We start from the raw sequence: 21,812 nt of genomic DNA on the forward strand, positions 1-21,812 counted from the left end.
GGGGTCCTGGTCTCCTGCCTGTGTCCAGACTCTCTGGAGTGTCATTCTTTCAGTACAGCGCTGCTGAAGACAGCAGGCCCTCGCTTGTCTGGAGTTTGTGTACTCATGTGCAGGGATGTAGTATTGACTCTCTGGACCCTGACATCCCCATCACCTCAGCCCTGCGTGTTAGCGAGCATGAATGAGCCAGCACAAAGGGCCTCGTCCTGCTGCTGAATTTATTGAGGTTCTCAGACAATTAAGTCACCCAGAGCAGAAGCAGGCATGATCAACCGTAATGACATGCCTGGAAAGAAAGGAACTCAAGTCAGCCGGTAAACACCAGTAAAACTAAGCCTGCACACCAGGAAATTATTTTTAGGCTTGCAAGTGGTGGAAGTCGCAAGGATTTCCGTTTTTTTTTCCCTCACGTTTGTGGCCGCTCATACTCGGAGTTGAGCGACTCCGGACCAGGCGCGTGCGCTGGAGAAGACCCGCCGTCCAGTCTGTGGCAGCGGCTGTGTCAGCCATGATGGCAGCCTGACCTGGGAGCTGCAAAACCATGTCAGGGTCTTCCCGATTGAACTCAAACTCGGCAGATTTCACCAGAAGCCACATTTCTTTCCATCTGAAAAGTTGCTATTATAATTTTTGTTTTCACCCATGTTGAAAAAATACAGCCCATCAGGCTCCCTGCTCTGCAAAAAGCTGTTTGGCCAATTAACTCTAAACTACAACAAGTATAGCTCTAGTGAGGTTGAAAATACAGAAAAAACGTGTTTCTGCGCGATGCTGTTTGACAACCATTTCTTTCTCTTAGTTGTCAACATTTAGTTTGTAACAACAACACCTGCTGTTTAAAAACTGCTTGATCAATTAACTCTAAACAACTGCAATCAAAGCTGGTTTGCCGTGAATGTTCCCTGCTCTCAGGTCAATGCTTGGTGCCAGCTGGCCTTTTACACACACTGTTCCTGTCCATGGAGTGTCTGCCCAGCAGTTACCCTTTCCTGCCCCTCCAGTTAACATGTGGTGAAATGGGGCTCCATTGTCAGTCACAATGGCCGCCTGGCCGCCATTTTACTACCAAAAGTTTTCAATCAAAATTGACACTTCGGTTGTCTGGCAACTTCTGTACCAGCCAACATGAACACCAAGACCTGCTTCAGAAATGTGCCTCACAGGTGGCAGAGATACGTTTATTCGCCCACACTAGGGCATCACAACCTTGGCAGACAGAACACTCTAGCACTAACTGCCTCTGTTCAACACTGCTTGGCCTGTTAACTCCAAATATGACAGTTATCGTCCTAGTAAGAACTTGACTACAGAGCAGCAAAACAGAGCTCCTGATCAGACTAGAGTGGCCTCCACACTACTATATGTTTCTCTTACTTTATGCATCCTACACTGCAAACTGTTGCTGAGCAATTATTTTTCAAACTTGGCAGGTGTGGCTCAAGTTTCCCCATATCTCACTTGCACTTCACTCAAGACTATTAAAATAAATGGTAGGCTCTTGAGTGTAAGCTTTTAAAACTGCTTTCAGTTCCCTAGCTACATGCAGCTCTTCCAATCTCTCGAAAAGCAAGGCTGCTCTTTGATTTAGAAAGGAGTGCCGCTGCCAGCAGTGAAAGAAACTAACTTTCAATTTCTCGACTGTGCAGACAAAACCCGAGATAAACACGGAGGCTGTTTACTCTCCGCACACACTCTGTAATAAAGTCGCGCCAGTAGCTGTAAGCACAGCCCCATCACCAGACACACTCGGTCTCTAAAAGAAGTCTTGGGATTTCAGGGTCTTGTCCTAACCGGAAACCTGAGCTGCTGGAGCAGAATTAGGACAATCCCCCGGGGGTGGGGGGCCGAGCGGAGCAGCTCAGGTACCGTCGGGGGGGCCGGCCGGGGGGCTCCAGGTTGTGTTGTGCAGGAGGACACTTCTGGCCCTGATCAAGCGAAGCAGAAGAGAGCCGATGAGCCCAGGTCTCCACTACAGAGGTTTTCCTTTTCAAGTCGTCCCCGGCCCCCCGGCCGGCCCTCTCCCTGTTCCAACACCGTCCCCCCAGACCCCCTCGGCCCCGGAGCTGGGGCTGTGGAGGCAGCTGCTCCAGCCCTCTCCTCTCCAGCCTTTTTTCCCCTCATTTTAAAAGCATTAAAATTACGTTACAATTTTACAGAGCGCTAAAAAATGGCAGGAGTGATTATCAGTTTTCCAAGCAGTGGAAGCCTCCAGTAGTTCTAACAGTAGGGCTTGTTTCTCATTCTTGCAGGCCGTCCTCGATGTGCAGGGCAGATGTGTTCCTGAAAGGTGACGCGAAAATGAAGAACAAAAAATGTGTTCCCAATCCGACCCCCAGCCAGAGGCCTGAACCCCCAAATACAATAATTACACAGGTACAGCACATTCATTACACAGGTACTGTACAGAATATTCATTGCACACTTACTGTATATTCAATACACAGGTACTGTACAGTATATTCATTACACAGGTACTGTACGGTATATTCATCACACACGTACTGTAGAGAATATATATTACACAGGTGTGTATATTCATCACACATGTACTGTAATACACAGGTGTATATATTCATCACACATGTACTGTAGGGAATATTCATTATACACTTACTGTATATTAATTACACAAGTACTGTACAATATATTCATTACACAGGTACGGCACAGTATTTTCATTACACAGGTACAGTATATTCAGTACAGACGTGCTGTATATTCTTGTGAGATGTTTACATAGTTATACTACACATCACTGTAACCTAGATGTGAGTTACTGCTCTCCAGCCTGATGTGACTCGTGAGGGGAAGAGTGTTGCTGGAGGAGGGAGTCGTTTGCCCACAGACAAATCTGAACTGCACAGCTCTCTTCACTATTTTTACCGTGAGACTTTAAATCACCTTTTATTTAAAAGTCCTGTAAATACACCCATAATTGTAGACTGCTTTGAGCATGCTATTTACTGAATTTCATTTCTAAATGATTTGCATTTTTTTTCACACAGTAGCTTACAGGTGTTGAGATATCTTGCATCACAGACATGATAACATTTGATTTTCTCTGTGCATCTGTGTGAAAGAGGTCGGTCCTGGACTATAGTTCATTCCTTTGACTGCGACACATGACGTTGTGGCCCCCAGCATAAAATCAAGACCAGCATACAGCATAAAATCAGATCTTGACCACACTTTTGTTTTCACACCCTGTGGTGCTTTTGTATAATGGAAGTCTCGGCTTGTACTGCCTGGCAAAGACACCAATATAGCAAAATGAATAGGTAATAGGTTTATTCCATGCTGAAAAGAGAAGAGAGAAAACTCAACATTTCGGCTGTGAAGGCTTTTCAGCTGTGAGAAAGACAGGGCAGACAGCAGAGATTAAATAGCACAGAAAAACAAAAGCTGGGAGAGGGGAGGAGGCAGGAGGGGCAGAGAGGTCACTCAGGAAGTGCAAAGTGCAGATGGGTGAAGAAAGGTCTTAAGTCAAAACCTGCATGAGAATAGAGAAGATTACATGAAAACAAGTCTGTCGTTGAGAGAAGGGGGATGGTGTGAACCTAGTTTCAGGATGAGTTTCGTTTCTGTTGTTTTTCTGCTGTGGGAGTTGAGAAACCCTTCTTTGGGAACAGAGACAGAGAGACCGGTGTGATCATGGTCATCTGAGGTGAAATGAGAAACAATGGGCTTGGAGAAATCTTTCATCTTCACAGGCCTAACATGTTCTCTGAAGAGGTCTCCTCCTAGTCTCCTTCCAGTTTCCCAAACGTAGATAGGTGAGAATTTTTTGCAGGAGATACAGTAAATGAGAATGTTGTCTGAGTGATCCGGAATTGACCTGAGGGGCCCTGAATGAGTGTGGTGTTAGATATATATTTGCAGATGATGCAGCAAAGTACCTGGTGGGGATGATTGTTGAGGGCGGTCAAGGGAGCAGTGAACCAGACGTTTACATAGACTGGGTGGTCAGCAGTAAGAGATGATTGGGCGGTTAGAAAAGGGAATCGATGGAGGGATGGAGTAGTAGAATGGAGTGGATTTTAATAACGGTCCTGGGGATAGAAAGTGTGCGAGAGTGGTAGGGAAGAACCAAAGGAATGCGGTTGTGAGACTGGGAATTCCTGGTCAAGTTGATGATCCGAGGGCTGTTTTTGCAGACTTACGTATGCTGACGCAGCTACCCACCCGAACTACTAGCAAAATGAATTAGTTCATTCCACTAGTTAAAAAGACAAGGTTCAATAAAAATACTTTGGAAAATATACCAGAAGGCAACTGCAATCTCATGATAGGCAGGAAAGACTACCGTGAAAAACTACTGCTGGAAAAACTTCATCCAACAGGAGTCAGCTCAGCTTGACAGCAGCAGGACTTTCTGCAGTGTGTTTCAGTGAGGAGGGCGTGCGAGTGCTGTGCAGGTAACCGGGGTAAACCAGGGGTGTCAGTGCTTCTGAGGCAGGGTCAGTTTCTTCGCCCAGAGCTCAGCTACGCAGCATACCAAGAGCAGAAGAGAGGTAATGCTGTGTGAATTAAACCAGCGAGGGAAATGACTTGCACGGGCTTGAAAGAAACTTTAGCCCGGCCACCTGTCTCCCAGATAATGCCATAGATTCTTCAATGAGTGTTTGGGCTATGGCCTAGAGCCACTGGTCTGGAGGGTAGAGTGCCACCTACTGGTCCATTATCTGATTCCAGCAGCAGCTGGAGTTGTGTTCTAAAAGGTGGCATGGCCTGTTTCAGCTCTAGGTAGCGACTCTGTTCTCAGACCCGCTGGAAAACAGTGCAATCGGCCAGATGACACTGAAGCAGAGTCCATCTCCCAATTTGCATTAAAATGTTTTTGTCCCTGCACATGGGGTTGAGAAAGCCAGTGGACTGGCTTTCACAAATAAGACTTTGCAAGAAAGATGCCTGCCTGCTGCAACCCCCGACTGCCAAAACTCGTCTCCGATTCTTCATAAGCACGTCCGGTGAATAGGCTCTTGATTGCTTGATGAGTGAGTGACTTCAATCACCGCCTGCAGAGGCCTGTGCTGTCCAAGGCAGCTCCTGGCAAGTCCTCGGGACTCAGGAACTTTCCTTCACTCCCTCTGGCAATTCCAGCTGCTACCTGCATGAGGCATCTGGACACAGAGGACCATGGGATGCCCACTAGGCCCTGAAGTCACTGTTGTACAGGGTCCCAGGAGCGCTGAACCACAGCTAATTGAATCCTCCTGGCAAAGCCTGGCTCCCAGCTGTTTGCAACTACCCAGCACATATCTTCAAGCAACACGAACATCTGGATTTGCCTTCAAGCAGGAATGCTTGTGGCTACAAGATATCTCAACACTGGATACAAAGGAAAACAGTCCATCTGCTCAGGTTATTCTGGGGTAATTGCTTCTATTCAGGATTTTTCTTAAATCGAAAAAAAACTTGTTTTTTTCCCGCTGTAGCAATTTTCTCCATCTTTGAAGAGAACAGCAGCTTTGAATGTTTCTTACATCTCTACAGCTGTGGCCATTTTCCTGAAGGATTGTATCCATTCCGTTCCATCTAATGCGGGAGTCGTTTCTGAAAGGAGAGCGAGTATTAAAAGATAACTGAAATTATATAGATTCATCTGTATGGTGTTGTTGTTTGTTTCACTGTGAGACAATCCTTTGCTTTTGTTTATTTGGGTTTGCCATGTTGCATGCAACAAATTTCCCTTTTTTAGCTTAACAGATAATTCATTAACAAGTATAGGCCTGCATCTTGCCCAACACATGACTCACACTCGTGCCTCTGACCAGGGCCTTTTTGACATTTATGTGCAGATTGTCCTGTTATGTGCTGAATGATATTCAAGAGGTGTACTTTTTTGTTGGGTAATTCAGTACACGATGGAATTCTAAACACAAATTTCAGTGCCCACTGAAAAAAACTTTAAATGGAGTGAAAAAAATATGATGATGTTGATGACGCACCTTCCAGAATATTGGTGGACTTATACAGATCAGTCTTTACACTGGCAGCCTGACTTCAGCTATGAGCACTTCATCCAGGGTGGCAGGGGAACCTGGGTCTGGGTCGCAAGGAGGGGTACACACTGGACGGGACACCAGTCCATCACAGGACAGACACACAGACACACACACTCACACCAGGGCTACGTTTCACCAGAAGCCAATTGACTCACCAAAATGTCATTGGACTCTGGGAGGAAACTTTCACAAACACGGGGAGAACATACAGCTTCTCACGTCTGGAATTAAGCCCAGGGCCCCAGCGCTGTGAAGCAGCATGCTGATAACTGTGCCATCGTGCTGCCCCCCTTCCAGATCTCTCCTGCCTTATTTTCTAGTTGCTTCTGCTAGTAGCACTGCTCGTACCCTAAACAGCAGTGGGCACAGGACTGCTGACATCTCCAAGAGGCTTCCTGGAGCAAAACCAAGGAAACAAGTGCTGATCCCAAGTGAGCTGAACAGCTGCCACTCTTCCGGGATGTTCACTCCAGAGGTCTGCAAAGACAGATGTGCGATGGGAAAAAGTCCCAAAAGCAGAAATGGGCAGAGTCTCCCTGAGAAATCCTGGGAAATTCTCCTCTGGGTGTTGATGGCCCTTGGGTTTTCAGATCATTTAGCAGCGCAACTGGAATATCAGACGCTCAGTGTTAACGTCCACCGATTTGTTATCATCTTTATAAATACGCTGTGTTGACTGTAACTACCTTGGGGACGGTGTCGTCACAGAGGAATACAAACTGTGTCCTTCACATCTGGGCACCCAGATTGTGTTTGATTTTTAACAACTGGAATTCTGTTTTTCTGTTCTGTTTGTTTTCTCTCCCAGCAGATAAAAAGAACCACTTCTCTAAACTGCAGGACTCCCATTCCTTTAATCCTCTAATCCATCCCATAATAACCCACCTGGTAGTGTGTTTCTCAGTGTGTCTAACAGATGCACAGCAGCTGCAGTGAGATGTCCTTTGCCAGCAGGACCCACTACTGTAAGATACAGATCCTTCTCAACCCCAGGCAGCAGCTCTTCACTGGAGTCTTTTCTTCTGTTTCAGGTCCACTTGCCATGGAGCCTCACCTGCTGGGGGTCAGCTGGCTGCCCAATGGGACACATTACTGACCACTGTAAGCATGGTGGGCGGTCAGCCCTGCTGTCTCACAGCTCCTGAGTCCTGGGTTCGATCCTGGCCAGAGGAGCCTCCTATGGGGAGTCCAGTCTGCATGTTCTCTGTGTGGCAGAGAGGGTTTTCTCCAGTTTCTTCCTGCAGTTCAGACATACTGCTGGGGTGTATAAGATGTGCGCCGTCTGGTCCCATGTGTGGCCTTCCCCGTGCAGCGTCCAGGGGGTGAGGGTCATCATGACCCTGTATCGGACAGAGCAGCCATTGAAAACCGATGGCCCTTTGTGCATCAGCATTTCTGGTGCTGTTTTAACTGTTTATGTTGCTTTTGTAAAACAAAAACTGTTGTGCTCTATTTTCCCGGCTATGAAGGATCCTATGAAGAGGGAGATGTGTGGATAATTTCAAGTCTTTTAAAAATCCGGCACATGGAAGAATTCGCAGTTAGGCCCCAGGCACGGAGCATATGTCCTGTGAAGACATTCCAGATGAGAGCCATCCCATGCCTTCACACCACAGGTGGAGTTCAGGAGCGCCGGGCACACACCTCCATATGGTAAGGGAGTGCTCTGCGGTCAGCAGCTTTCTGGGGTCTCAGGTGTGTTTGGTATGGACCCCCAGTGAGAAAGACTGTGCGCCCCACCACTCTACTGCTGAGCGCTGGCGGCTCTCTGCTTCCCCTAGGTCTGTGCTCATGGCAGGACTGCGAAACACAGACAAAATCTGCCATTACACTCCCCCTGGAAAATGTCAAAGTACTTTCATAAACCGCTTTCCATATTACAAATATTCCAAAGAGATGTGCAAGAAACATAGGATACAATGTAATACTGGGAATATCATAAATTAAGTTACAGTAAAAAAAAACAAACGTACTGTAGGACTATATGAAAATACCAGTGAAAGCAAGCAAGGTCCTAGACACGATGTTTAAACACACCCTTCTGCTCAGCCCTTCTGGTCTAAGTAGAAAGGATGAGCCATGATTTGAAAGTATACAGGAAAGGAACCTGACACTCCAATCAAGTAGTTGTAACAAGTGAAACACCAGTGTCAGAGGACAGAGGACTGGAGAGGGTCAGATGGATACAGAAGGATACAGTATGAAAGAGAGAGCTTTCAAGGACAAATGTAAAATTAAAAGAAGAATTTTAAAATTTCTCCAGAATAGAAGCTGGTACAGAAATGGCAAGACAGAATAAAGATATATTAATACCAGAATATGACCGGGAAAAGACCCCAGCTGCAGATCTATGAAGAAACAGAAGGTTGTGTAAGGCATTCTTTGATGCTTGAGCAAGACTGGCAATCCTGCAGTCCAGCTCAGAGCAGACAGGAGCAGACACTAGTTCCTCAATCCCACAGTCCAGAGCAGACAGGATCAGACAATAGTTCCTCAATCCCACAGTCCAGAGCAGACAGGAGCAGACACTAGTTCCTCAATCCCACAGTCCAGAGCAGACAGGAGCAGACACTAGTTCCTCAATCACACAGTCCAGAGCAGACACGAGCAGACACTAGTTCCTCAATCCCACAGTCCAGAGCAGACAGGAGCAGACACTAGTTCCTCAATCCCACAGTCCAGAGCAGACAGGAGCAGACACTAGTTCCTCAATCCCACAGTCCAGCACAGAGCAGACAGGAGCAGACACTAGTTCCTCAATCACATAGTCCAGAGCAGACAGGAGCAGACACTAGTTCCTCAGTCCCACAGTCCAGAGCAGACAGGAGCAGACACTAGTTCCTCAATCACACAGTCCAGAGCAGACAGGAGCAGACACTAGTTCCTCAATCCCACAGTCCAGAGCAGACAGGAGCAGACACTAGTTCCTCAATCCCACAGTCCAGAGCAGACAGGAGCAGACACTAGTTCCTCAATCCCACAGTCCAGCACAGAGCAGACAGGAGCAGACACTAGTTCCTCAATCACATAGTCCAGAGCAGACAGGAGCAGACACTAGTTCCTCAATCCCACAGTCCAGAGCAGACAGGAGCAGACACTAGTTCCTCAATCCCACAGTCCAGAGCAGACAGGAGCAGACACTAGTTCCTCAATCACACAGTCCACAGCAGACAGGAGCAGACACTAGTTCCTCAATCCCACAGTCCAGCTCAGAGCAGACAGGAGCAGACACTAGTTCCTCAATCCCACAGTCCAGTCCAGAGCAGACAGGAGCAGACACTAGTTCCTCAATCCCACTGTCCAGAGCAGACAGGAGCAGACACTAGTTCCTCAATCACACAGTCCAGAGCAGACAGGAGCAGACACTAGTTCTTCAATCCCACAGTCCACAGCAGACAGGAGCAGACACTAGTTCCTCAATCCCACAGTCCACAGCAGACAGGAGCAGACACTAGTTCCTCAATCACACAGTCCAGCCCAGAGCAGACAGGAGCAGACACTAGTTCCTCAGTCCCACAGTCCACAGCAGACAGGAGCAGACACTAGTTCCTCAATCCCACAGTCCAGAGCAGACAGGAGCAGACACTAGTTCCTCAATCCCACAGTCCAGAGCAGACAGGATCAGACAATAGTTCCTCAATCCCACAGTCCACAGCAGACAGGAGCAGACACTAGTTCCTCAATCCCACAGTCCAGAGCAGACAGGAGCAGACACTAGTTCCTCAATCCCACAGTCCAGCCCAGAGCAGACAGGAGCAGACACTAGTTCCTCAATCCCACAGTCCAGCCCAGAGCAGACAGGAGCAGACACTAGTTCCTCAATCCCACAGTCCACAGCAGACAGGAGCAGACACTAGTTCCTCAATCACACAGTCCAGAGCAGACAGGAGCAGACACTAGTTCCTCAATCCCACAGTCCACAGCAGACAGGAGCAGACACTAGTTCCTCAATCACACAGTCCAGAGCAGACAGGAGCAGACACTAGTTCCTCAATCCCACAGTCCAGAGCAGACAGGAGCAGACATTAGTTCCTCAATCACACAGTCCAGAGCAGACAGGAGCAGACACTAGTTCCTCAATCCCACAGTCCACAGCAGACAGGAGCAGACATTAGTTCCTCAATCCCACAGTCCACAGCAGACAGGAGCAGACACTAGTTCCTCAATCCCACAGTCCAGAGCAGACAGAAGCAGACACTAGTTCCTCAATCACACAGTCCAGAGCAGACAGGAGCAGACACTAGTTCCTCAATCCCACAGTCCAGAGCAGACAGGAGCAGACACTAGTTCCTCAATCACACAGTCCACAGCAGACAGGAGCAGACACTAGTTCCTCAATCCCACAGTCCAGTGCAGACAGGAGCAGACACTAGTTCCTCAATCCCACAGTCCAGAGCAGACAGGAGCAGACACTAGTTCCTCAATCACACAGTCCACAGCAGACAGGAGCAGACACTAGTTCCTCAATCCCACAGTCCAGAGCAGACAGGAGCAGACACTAGTTCCTCAATCACACAGTCCACAGCAGACAGGAGCAGACACTAGTTCCTCAGTCCCACAGTCCAGAGCAGACAGGAGCAGACACTAGTTCCTCAATCCCACAGTCCACAGCAGACAGGAGCAGACACTAGTTCCTCAGTCCCACAGTCCAGAGCAGACAGGAGCAGACACTAGTTCCTCAATCCCACAGTCCAGAGCAGACAGGAGCAGACACTAGTTCCTCAATCCCACAGTCCACAGCAAAAAGGAGCAGACACTAGTTCCTCAATCCCACAGTCCAGAGCAGACAGGAGCAGACACTAGTTCCTCAATCACACAGTCCAGAGCAGACAGGAGCAGACACTAGTTCCCCAATCCCACAGTCCACAGCAGACAGGAGCAGACACTAGTTCCTCAATCACACAGTCCAGCCCAGAGCAGAAAGAAGCAGACACTAGTTCCTCAATCCCACAGTCCAGAGCAGACAGGAGCAGACACTAGTTCCTCAATCCCACAGTCCACAGCAAAAAGGAGCAGACACTAGTTCCTCAATCCCACAGTCCAGAGCAGACAGGAGCAGACACTAGTTCCTCAATCCCACAGTCCACAGCAGACAGGAGCAGACACTAGTTCCTCAGTCCCACAGTCCAGAGCAGACAGGAGCAGACACTAGTTCCTCAATCCCACAGTCCAGAGCAGACAGGAGCAGACACTAGTTCCTCAATCCCACAGTCCACAGCAGACAGGAGCAGACACTAGTTCCTCAATCCCACAGTCCAGAGCAGACAGGAGCAGACACTAGTTCCTCAATCACACAGTCCAGAGCAGACAGGAGCAGACACTAGTTCCCCAATCCCACAGTCCACAGCAGACAGGAGCAGACACTAGTTCCTCAATCCCACAGTCCAGAGCAGACAGGAGCAGACATTAGTTCCTCAATCACACAGTCCAGAGCAGACAGGAGCAGACACTAGTTCCTCAATCCCACAGTCCAGAGCAGACAGGAGCAGACACTAGTTCCTCAATCACACAGTCCAGAGCAGACAGGAGCAGACACTAGTTCCTCAATCCCACAGTCCACAGCAGACAGGAGCAGACACTAGTTCCTCAATCCCACAGTCCAGAGCAGACAGGAGCAGACACTAGTTCCTCAATCACACAGTCCAGAGCAGACAGGAGCAGACACTAGTTCCTCAATCCCACAGTCCAGAGCAGACAGGAGCAGACACTAGTTCCTCAATCCCACAGTCCACAGCAGACAGGAGCAGACACTAGTTCCTCAATCCCACAGTCCAGAGCAGACAGGAGCAGACACTAGTTCCTCAATCACACAGTCCAGAGCAGACAGGAGCAGACACTAGTTCCTCAATCACACAGTCCAGAGCAGACAGGAGCAGACACTAGTTCCTCAATCACACAGTCCAGAGCAGACAGGAGCAGACACTAGTTCCTCAATCACACAGTCCAGAACAGAGCAGACAGGAGCAGACACTAGTTCCTCAATCCCACAGTCCAGAACAGAGCAGACAGGAGCAGACACTAGTTCCTCAATCCCACAGTCCAGAGCAGACAGGAGCAGACACTAGTTCCTCAATCCCACAGTCCAGAGCAGACAGGAGCAGACACTAGTTCCTCAATCCCACAGTCCAGAGCAGACAGGAGCAGACACTAGTTCCTCAATCACACAATCCAGCCCAGAGCAGACAGGAGCAGAAACTAGTTCCCAAAACAGACTCGCTTCTCTGCACAGTTGAGAAATATTAACAAGATAGCAGAAACTCATCTTGGAATATTCTTGACATGTAGGCTAAAGGTTAAATTTAGAATAAAAAAGACTTTAAAATTAAATGATACATGACATTATAGTTTTTCACATTATCACGAAACTCAGCCTGAACACCATCCATTGTGTCCTTAGCTTGATTTTCATAATTGACGTAGAGAACCTAGTGGCATGACTTGTGCCTCTTCTCTGTTCAGATTCAATAAAATACTTAAAATGTTTAAGTATCAGGAATAAATGTCTTGTGCACAGAAATAGGTATTTTAATAGTTTAGAACACAAAATAATCTGAGTACCAATCATAGAAAAGTAAAGGTCACAACATCACAGAATTTACCCAAGTGGGAAAAAGTCTATACTGAAAAAAACAGGTCCCAGTACAGAACCCTGAGGGACACCAGAGGAGACCAGCCTTGGAACAGACCAGAACCCACTTTTATTGAAGTCAGGACCCAAACCATGTCTAAGGACCAGAGATGCCCAAAACATCCTAACATTGGTAACCAGTGTGCTACGACTCAGTGTCAAAACCAGCATTAGGTGCCAATACAACTGGGATAGCAAGTTATTAAAAGATCATTAACATCCTTCACTACAGACGTTTAAGCGTTGTGTAGGAGTCTATATCCTGACTTGCATGTATAGGTACCCACAAGGTTATTGGGTCTACATACATTCTTATATATATGAAAGCTAACGCCATAAAGAGAGACTCACCTTGCCTTTTATTTTCAAAATGTTCTGGTTACCTGGGCTTCATTTTAGCTATTCCTGCACTACAATGATAGAAAGCATTGAGTGAGAAAGTGCTCTTCTCAGTCACTAACAAAAGAGCACTTTAATTCTTTCCTTGTCTGGAAAAGACTGAAGACAACTGTTTTATTACTTGTGTAACTTCCAGCAGAAAGGAAGATGATCTGAATACGTGACAAAAGAGCTCAAATTGTATAATTAAGTATCCTTCTTCAGTCAATTACAGCTCTGAATTTGACATCATTAGCTCCATTTGAGTCCAATGCAAATTATATGATATATTTTAATTTGGTACAGTATATTTTCAATTCATGTAATAATGGGGGAATATGTTCTTGAAAAAATGTTTTTTTTTTCAAATTATGTGAAATGCTTCACATAATTATGAGTTGAATTCATCTAGAATATGTCAACAAAACATTCAAAACCAACAGAAAACAAGGGAAACATCACAGGCTTTAAAAAGCATGACAAAATATGAATAATAATTATAAAACATATCATCACTGAAACAACAACTAAAACAGATGCTGAAATAAACACGTATGTTAACGAATGCAGTGTTGGATAAGAGCTGACACTCCCTCTGAATCAAAACAGTTAGACAATTATATTCTGATATCAATGTTGCAATTTAAAATATAATGAAAACAAAACATTGTCTCCTAGACCACAGTAACACAGTTGCATTCCATGCTTCTGCTCTGGATAAGGATACATGTCTGCATCCCTCACAAGGGGTGATCTGGAATTTGACTGGGTTTGAAAAAGGCGTCTAGTGAAAAGTCCTGGGTGTACTCTGCCTTTGAGATAATGTGGGGAAGCGATTAAAAGGGGTACACGAAACATTGTGTCTCTTCTTTTCCATTCAGCATGTAATAAATCTTTACCTGCTTCTTTGCATCCTATACATGCCGACGCAACTCCCTACCGAAGCATCATAAACGAACCAGAAAGACCTCATTTAAAATCCGTACCATTTTGGTCACTATGCTAGAAAAAGATGTTGCTGTTCTGGAATCAGTATAGAGAAAGGCATCCAGGCACACTCCAGGGAAAGCTACAGGGAAGAGCATTTAAAACTTAGAACAGGAGGCACTTCTTTACACAAAGGGTTGTGGGGGTCTGGAACAATACAGGAATCAGTATATAATTACAAGATGAGAAATACTTACATAGTCAGCATCAGATCCGCTCAGTCTAGATCCGCAGCTTCCGATCTTCCCTAGTGTACCAATGCCTTCTCATTTTCCCAACATGTCATGGATCACCACATGATAATAGCTGTTTTTTTCCACACTCTGTTATGTATAGAACAGAATAATTAATCTCCACTCACTCAACATTTGTAATGAACACACCTTAAGCTATGTGAAATTCTTATTCATTTACTCTTCAAATACACTTGTGAAGCCCAGCAGTGCCTGAGTGGAAACAGATGTAGACTGAGTGCCTTAACGAGAGGGCTAGTGCTGTTCTGCAGACTTCAAAGAACGGATGTCAGATTTAAAGTTTTAGCCTTATGTTGGACTACAAAGTCAACCCAGCGGACTTCTTTGAATGAACAGAGAAACACGAACCAGCGGGCACAAGTGGAAACCACATCGAAGTACATTTAAAACTGAGAACAGGCGGCACGTCTTTACACAAAGGGTTGTGGGAGTATGTCACGAGGCACTAATTTGAGCTGATACTCTGTTTTTTTCAAAAGACAGCTGGGTGTGAACCTGGGATCACTTAACAGGCTGTAACCAAACAGACGAGACAGGGCTGAAAGGCCCGCCTTGTGCTCTTGGACTCCCTGTCCCCTTGTTCTTTTCCTCTCCTCACAGCAGGAGCAGGGAACTTCTTGTTAAGCAGTTTTTAAGCCGAAGCAAGTAAATCTGTTTAGCCAGCATCAGATTTTGGGGGTTTCAATCAGGAAACAGTATCCACTCAAAAGTAGCGCAGGGGGCATCACGTGCTCAAAGACAAAACAAAAGAAAAAACGCGAAGAGCACGATAAGACCGTCCGTGTTTGTTCTCTGCCCCGCCGTGCCCAGACTGCACCATCTTGGCGCAGAGGCCGGAGTTCGGCTCGAGGGGTCGTCCAGTCGCCCGTTCCCATCAGGCTGTGAGGGCTGACCCACCACGGCCGCCCAGCGCCTTCAGGTTCCAGCCCGGAGGAGCTGCTCCACCCATCTGGTTCTGCAGCAGGAGCCCCAGGCCCTGTCCTGTGTACGTCACAGGTATTCACAGGGATCTCTCCCTTATAAGTATTCTTTTGGACCTCTCAGTTATTGACCTTCGTACCGGTAACCACCTTCTTCCTGCGGGGCTGCGCACAGTTTTATTCTCTGAGCCCTTCATTCCGAAAAGGGCTCCCCCCACCCCCCCCCCGACTGCCAGCCATTACACATGAAAGAAACCAGCTGAGTTATTCTGCTCACCACCCATGAAAAAAAAAAGCCACAAAGCACTTCTACCGCTGCAGCCCCAGCGCTGATGGATCGATTGTGGAGGAACAAGCCGAAAATTGTGTGCTTGTAATTCACCAGCCCAAAATAATGAGCAGAGAACTCCATTGATTTAGCCTGGGGCTTACAGCTAGAACATCTGGCACTGCTGGCATGACTGACACGGCTGGCACTCTTGGACGGCTTTCTATAGGAGGTACAGATGCAGAAATGGGAGAGCTGGTACAAATGATACAGATGGAAGTGCTGGAACAGATGATGCAGTGGGCAGGAGCTGGCGCTGTTGGCATAGGTATCTTGTCCCCAACAGCTGGCGGAGGTTAGACATTCCTGGGATCTCATTCCGCCAGGCAAATGTTCGTGCTGGCGGGGTGCGGCGGAGCACACGCGCTTCAAGACCAGCCCAGGTGTCATTAATCAGACCGGGAGAGGATGTGCGGAAACCACAGAAATGAGCTGCCTCGCAAGCAGGCTGGTTTTGTTTTCCGCTCATCGGAAACACGCTGGTGTTGGGGGGTTGGCCTGACCTGCTGGGTGCTCCACCCCAACGGGGGAGAGACTGTAGCTCACCTTTTTCTGGCGCGGCTCTCATGTGGTATGGAGGAGTATCAACTCTGAAGCATCCCGAGTGCTTCTCATAAGCCAGGCTAGTGCTGTGAAGGACAGGGCCAAGTGAGACCCGAGCTAGTCTCGCCCAATCATGTGCGGAAAACAAGCAGGTCAGGTCAGCTCGCTGCCCAGGAGTATTAAATGTGTCACTTGTCATGCTGTCTTCTCCTAAGAATGGAAAAAACAGAACCTTGGTTTTGCACAATAACACGCACAGCCCGTATTGTCCAGACACTGCCTGGTCTGTGTTTGGGAACGAGGTCTGCAGGGGTGAAAGCAGCGTAGTGCGTGTCTCTCTGCCGCGCAAGCACTCGTTCATTCTCCTTCGTGGCTCCTGTGTCCCGCCTTCTCCAGCGTCCCCTCGGATACATTTCCCCTGGAAATCATGGGAGCATTTATTGGATGCCAAGAATTTAATTTCCTCTTTCTGGAACTGATCCGTTTGTCCTGGGGGGAGACAGAGAAACACTTTCCAATGACGCCAAGGACAGTTGTAGGGGAAGACAGAGAAGCCATGGATAATTGCTTATGAAAGACTTGTCTTCTACCTGCGTAGGAGAATAGTGCTGGGGGAGGTTTTAATCAGGGTTTTTCCTGACACTCAGCTCAGGTTTGGTTTCTTATCATGTTACTGTTACCACAGACTGTCAGGAGCATCTACATTTTAGAGGAGCCTTTACCTTGGTAATTAATGTTGAGCACATTACAGGGGTTAAAGCCAATTGCATCCCAAAGGACATCTCTCAGCCTCAGTATTTTGGGTTCGTAAAGGTCACAAATGATGTGATGCAGCATAACTGTAACATTAAGAGACAAACCAGTGAAGCTGCTCTCACTGTTCTTACACTGTACACCCTCACAGCAGTGTGCCATGGCAGCACTCCTGCTCTTGAGCCGACAGCCACGTGCATCACATTCCGGAGCTCACCACAGGCAGAGGACAGTCCACACCACACAGGTAAAAGCCATCTTTCACAGTCTCTCATTTCCTCTGTTCCGTAGCTGATACTCTATTGTGTACCACAGTAACCAGGGTTACCATGCCAACCTGAGCATCCCATGTATCGCAGCTGAGCAGTGTTGCTCCTGTTCCTTCCTGTTTCTCGCTACCTTTGGCAGGTGATCATATTTCACTGTGCCTGTAGAGTGCCAGTGGCTCCAGATGGCAGAGTCAATGTGCACAGCTCGGCAGGGGTCCACACCCTGATCCGGGAGAGATGTACAGCCTTGATGATAGCCCTGAAATCTAACTCAACCTGCCCAGGTAGGACCTGCCCAGACCCCACACATCTTCACACTGACCAGCGGTAGGACCTGTCCAGACCCCACACATCTTCACACTGACCAGCGGTAGGACCTGCCCAGACCCCACACATCTTCACACTGACCAGCGGTAGGACCTGTCCAGACCCCACACATCTTCACACTGACCAGTGGAAGGACCTGCCCAGACCCAACACATCTTCACACTGGCCAGCGGTAGGACCTGCCCAGACCCAACACATCTTCACACTGGCCAGCGGTAGGCCTATCCAGACCCAACACAGCTCTAAAACATGAACAAGAAGGATCTTAAAGCACATAAGGAAAGTGAGGTGTAAGCAGTGATTTTTTTAAAACTCTAAGGTAGTGAGGAGAACAGATGGGAGGTAGCTTTACAGAGCTCAGGCGCAATAGTTATCTGTAACTGCAGATCGAGGGAAAGCACCAACAGTTTCTTTGTAGAAACCTTTTCTAGTTTTAAGCACATGCAGAATAATCATATAATGATCTTACATCCGTGGCAGTAGGTTCCTGTTAAAAAGAGTAGGCAGCCTTTGCAATTATGCTCTTTTTATTTCCACAGGTCCAGCAAACACATGTAAAAAAAGATTAGCCAGATACACAGACACATGAGTACATTCATGTCTAACTCACAGAACAGTAGGGAACACACACAAGTACTCACAAATAATCACAGCAATACCCCAGTATTTTATAATTAAAAGAAAGTGTGTCTGTCCAGGACAATTTATCTTATATTGCCCCTGGGGGGGTGAATAAAGTCTTTTGAATTAAATTGAATTCATAAATAAAATTAATGCATGCTCATACTGTTAAAGCGAATGTGGTTTTTAATGACAAATAACGCACATATGCGCATAGATCAATAGATTTATGCAAAAGTAATCCATGAAACTGGAATATAGATGCTGGATTGAGTCCTGTTACCTGGCTCTTCCCCACGAGCACAAACAGCAGCATGCGATCCCATCGCAGGCAGCCAGTGACTGGGCTGAGAGGGAGCTGTGTGCCCAGATGTAGGAGGCTGAGATTTGGCTGCTTGAAAGCTGTGTTGCTGGACTCTGTGAGCAGATGGACATCTAGAAGATAAATTGGTTAATGGTGCCTTGAAGCCGAAAACGTATTCAGCCATTTACTCTTTCAGAAACAAGAACACCGCAGCTTCTGTATCTCGCCTAGCTTTCTAAATTTCCACACCCAGGACCATAAATCTAAAGTAAGCAATTCAACATCTGCTCCAAAGTGTTTGCTTTAAAGCATTGTGTTTTCTTACGGACATAGAAAACCTTCATTATTTAAAAGAGTGGACATGACTGCATCCCTCTGAGTTAACAGAATATTTCCTGTGATGACAGAGAACACAACACTGATGGCAATATTCAAGAATTCAAGCATCAGAGTTGGAGACTGTGAGAGCGAGGGGTTAGAATCAAGAATAAAGTCTTTTGCTTCATTAGAAAGCCCTTATGAAGCAGGACTGTCAGATATGCTCTGGCTGGACATTAGCTACACAAATTGTCTGTGACTCACAAGGACAGAGTTCCAGAGAATTAGCATCCGGATAAACAAACTGCTCTTGATGAAAGAATGCTCATTAAGTCAGGACCCAGGATGACGAACAGCTGGAAGCTGTATATTGTCAGTACACGTTAAAGGGTATTAATGGCACTGGTAGGCTGTCAGGGCCTAGAGGGGGCGTTTCTGGCACAGGTCAGTGCTGTGTGTCCAGATGTCTAAATTAGACAACAGCTGTGTTAGTCAATTGCCATACTAACTTAGAGGCTAATATTAGTCACACCTCTGTTCTGGGGACAGGACTACAAGAAGCCAAATTGTTGATTTTATAAATTAACAGTGCCTTTCATGTCCAGACACTATGAAATGGTAAATGAATTGCAATATATGGATATCTGCATAAAATGACTGTCTTAATCTCCTGTGTGCCACTGATTTGAATAAAAAAGACCTGCAGTCCCCAAATTCCACTCTGGTTCCCATGAATAACCATTCTTCTTGTTTTTCTTAGTTGTTGTTTCAGTAATAGTAGCCGGAGCAGTAATAGAAAAAGGCGAAGTTGTAACAGACTACAGTAATGGGAGATATTCTGTTAAGAGCTACAGAATATCAGGTAGATTCTTCCATTTGCAAGTCAAAGCAATAAAAATCTCATCTGTCTTCCAAAACTTACACACTTTAATCACGGCTTCTGTGGATAAACAGCTTAAACAAACAACTGCTTGGCAGACGCGTGCTGCTCTTCTGCAGCCTGAAAGGCTCCCATGATGCCTTTACCCAGGAGGCCCTCAGGAGGCAGATGCTGTTTCTCAAGAGGCTTCTCTCTGTCATCCAGGAACCTGCCAGCTGTTCGACTGCTACATGAAAAGAGATCGACTCAAAAGGGATATTCTTCATGAATTATTTAAATAGCACAATATAGCTGTTTTAGAGTTATTAATCAAGTGCGTGTTCCAGGCTGAATCGGAGTCCTTGAATTATCTCTAAGGAGCTGTGAAGCAGACCTACAGCAACCTGCGCGTGTCACACTGCATTTGGTGCAAATGAAGACCCATTTCAGGGACACGATGAAAAAGAGTGCAGGATATGTGAGTGTGTAAGCCCATGAGAGGGGTCGGAATGAGAGGGGGTCTTTGGCTTTCCCTGGCTTGTTCGCGGCTCTTTGAAAAACCCTTGTGTGACATTTTCGCACAACACAGAGCCGACCGGCAAAACGCACCTGGCAACTTTGTGGATTCAGCAACACTAGTCAGCGATGATTTCTCTGCAGTGGGTTTCTTATTAAAGTAAAACGAGAAATTACCCATGAATTGTTTCTTTTAGTCCTCCTACTCACACACCAGCCCGATTGTGGATCCCCAGTCGGCTCAGCGCCCCAGTACCGGACAGCAGGCAGCCTGAGCCGGTCAGCCCGAGCACAGACAGCGCACGCAGACCAAGGCGTCGCTGCGTCTGACCCGCCCCCACTCGGACCTCGGACCGCGCTGTGCCTCGGTCAGCTCTGCGGTACGGGGCCCGGAAGCTGCCCCTGTCTGACAGCAGGGTAAACTGTGTTTCTCAATGAGAGATAGCCGGCAGATGATGTGTTGTTGTTGTTTCCAGTGAAAACATTAAGAGCTTCAAACTATAACCCTTAATTCCTATATATATACCTGTTTGCCAGACGCCTGAGCTTTCCATATGGCTTACCTTTTAATTAAGTGCTAATTGTTCTGTACTATATTAATTGTTTGAGTGTCTCATGGAGACGAGGCGCTCGGGGTCCCCCGAGACAGCTGATAATGAGAGTTATGACTTCACCTCCCCGTAAACAAACAAACGTGCCCCCCCTGCGCGCCCGGTGAGAGGAAAGCAGCCTCGTCTTTCCGATAGCCGGCCCCGCGCCTTGTTTATTTCTGTTCGCGTCTTTCGCTTTTGTTGGTGTTTTTCTCCCAGAACCCTGTTAACAAAACCCCCCTTTACTCATTCAAATATTCATTAGCTGTTTCCGGGCTGATGTTTTCGTTTTTACATCCTGCCAATTTGAGAGAAGGAAATAAAAGGCGCTGCTTTTGGGTGGTGGGTTTGACTCTAGACTGGGGATGGGGGGTCTATGTGGAGTTTGGATGTGATGGCTTGGCTCTCTCAGTGGGCTCTGTGTGTGTCCTGCAGTGGACTACCATCCTGTCCAGCCTGCAGTCGTGCCTGGCACCCCCCACCCCCTCAGCTTCTGGAACAGGACCGATCGGTTAGCTCTGAATAATTATCAGGTGTAAACAACTTTCCGTCAGCGGCGAGGTAAACTACTAAACCCAAGCCACACGTGAATGTGTGACAGGACTGTCTGGGCTCTGTGGAGCAGCGAGAGGTGGTGGTCAAGAGGGGAATTCGGACGCGTGGCCTGTCAACCCCAGTGACAGACAGCTGCCCAGGCCGTGTGGGGGTCAGGGCATCATCGTGGGCTGCTGGATCGAAGAGGGGCACTTTCCTGGGGCAGCAGCTCCTGAGCCTGCAGGCTGGCTTCTGCACCCACATGCGCAATCACGAGCCACCGAGCGTGACGGACAACAGCCTCCTTCACCACTGCAGCACACCTGCAAGCTGCTGCCCCGATAGCCATTGCGTTGGTGCTCAATAACTTCTAAGTCTCAAGGCAACAAACATTCCTGGCATAGTTTCCCGACAGCTGCAGCGAGGCTCAATAATGCACGGCACCGTGCTCATCCAGGTTCCCCGCTGCCTGCTGTTAGCTGGGCGCACAACCTCTGAAAATAAAAGACAAAATCTTGGGAAGCCCACAAGCTTGACCTCTCTCGTCAGGAGGAAACCAGATGATTTCTCTGCATAGATTTTTTAATTCAACCAGAATGGTTTTGTGCTACTGGACTGCAGCATAAAGCATTGGTTTTACTGAGATTCGACAATAAGAGCAAAGATGAGCACAGAAAA

The sequence above is a fragment of the Lepisosteus oculatus genome, chromosome 17, assembly GCF_040954835.1.
Source record: "Lepisosteus oculatus isolate fLepOcu1 chromosome 17, fLepOcu1.hap2, whole genome shotgun sequence".
NCBI lineage: Eukaryota > Metazoa > Chordata > Actinopteri > Semionotiformes > Lepisosteidae > Lepisosteus > Lepisosteus oculatus.